Here is a 2,068-nt window from a genome sequence, read left to right as displayed (position 1 = left end):
AAAAGTGTAGAGGGATAGCGTGCCTGGATTTCCGGGTTTTAACAAAGCTCTCTCCCCCTCAGTTTAGGAGGAAAGTGTAAGCTGCCTCACTTGGCTCCTTCCAGTGAAGAATTTCGGGATTTTATTGACGCTGAGATTGCGCAGCAGCAAGTGTTCTCTAAACAATAGATCAGTGATAGAATACTGTTGCACGCACGCTAGTCTCCGAGTGGTGTGAGATTTCCAGAGGTTCCTGTGCTTACCGAGGGTTTGGTTTCCTTGGAATGGAGGTCAGAGAAGACTGTGGTATCTTTATGATATATGGTTTATTTACACGTGTATACAGCCTGAGTATAAGATGGAAGGGTTCTCAGCATTAACAGTCCAACAGATCTTGCTTCCCCATTAGGCTTCCAGGGCACCCCAAAAGGCTTGTTGGGATTCAGCATACAGAGAGTAGATCTCTCTCTGTCTTTTCAACTTTCCAGCTTTTCCCCAAACTGCCACTAATACAGAGACAACCCTCTGGCCCAGCCGGGGGAGGGAGGGCTTTCTCCTGAAAGAGTTCCCATAAAACTGGAGTTTGCTGGAACAAAATATTTTCACATGTTAATGGGGCACTTGACAGAAACATTATCCTAAAGAAACTGGATTTCCCAGTGCAGCAGGTTTCTCTGCTAAAAAAATGCACGCTTCATCTCTGCAGGCAGAGAAATATAGCCTGGGACAGGACTCACAGATAGCATGCAGACCAACACTAGCAATTGTATAACTACATAAATTGTATGTCTACATAAATTGTATGTATGTACAATACACATATACATACATCGCATGTGGAGAGCTAATCAGAGTGGGCAACAGCAAGCTAAACAGAGCAGTGTTCTGACTCACTGTAAGGTAGTTTCAGATCTCCCCTCCTGAAAGAAGAGAGCTTGAAATAATCTTGCAGTCCTTCAGCAGGTGTCCATGCTTTTCTGCCTTTTCACAAGAACCTTCAACATGCTGCTTACATACTGCTTATATGCAGAATGTAACACATACAGCGTGCGATATGAAGTGAGTGGACATATTCAAAGTACCTTGAATCCTATATTAGAATCAAGAAAATCCTGTTTTTAAAGTTTTTATCAGACATGAATGGGCATGTTGGTTGTCAGAGGATTCTGTTTAGAACAATGCTACTGTCTTAGTTCCAGTCTCTTCACATTGTGTATTCTTTATACAGTAATACCTCAGTTAACAAAGCAGATGCGTTCCTGTACATTACTTCTTTAACAGAAACTTTTATGCCAGAGGTAGGAATATGTGTTATGCAGAGCTTGGAAAAGTTACTTTTTTGAACTACAACTCCCATCAGCCCAATCTAGTGGCCATACTGGCTGGGGCTGATGGGAGTTGTAGTTCAAAAAAAGTAACTTTTCCAAGCTCTGGTGTTATGTGCCTCCATGTCAGTTACAACTTATGGCACCCCTATGAATCAGCAACCTCCAGCAGCATCTGTTGTAAACCACCCTGTTTAGATCTTATAAGTTCTGGTCTGTGGCTTCCTTTATGGAATCAATCCATCTCTTGTTTGGCCTTCCTCTTTTTCTGCTCCCTTCTGTTTTCCCCAGCATTATTGTCTTTTCCAGTGAATCATGTCTTCTCATTATATGTCCAAATTATGATAACCCCAGTTTCATCAATTTAGCATCTAGTGATAGTTCTGGTTTAATTTAAAAGAAATGTGGGTGCCACAGCATCTGATTGTCCTGAGGTGCAACCTATACTCTGGACAAGAGGCTACTGTAAGGACAGAATATGGAGAAACCGATTGGTTCCCAATAGAAAAGGGTGTGAGATAGGGTTGTATTTTATCACCCTATTTGTTTAATCTGTACGCAGAACATATCATACGGAAAGCAGGATTGGACCAAGATGAAGGAGGTGTGAAAATTAGAGGGAGAAACATCAATAATTTAAGATATGCGGACGATACCATACTCTTAGCAGAAACCAGTAATGATTTGAAACGAATGCTGATGAAAGTTAAAGAGGAAAGCCCAAAAGCAGGACTACAGCTGAACGTCAAGAAGACTAAAGTAAT

The sequence above is a fragment of the Rhineura floridana genome, chromosome 1, assembly GCF_030035675.1.
Source record: "Rhineura floridana isolate rRhiFlo1 chromosome 1, rRhiFlo1.hap2, whole genome shotgun sequence".
In the NCBI taxonomy this organism is placed as follows: Eukaryota; Metazoa; Chordata; class Lepidosauria; order Squamata; family Rhineuridae; genus Rhineura; species Rhineura floridana.
The sequence above is the reverse complement of the archived record's forward strand: the minus strand, read 5'-3'. Positions refer to the sequence as shown.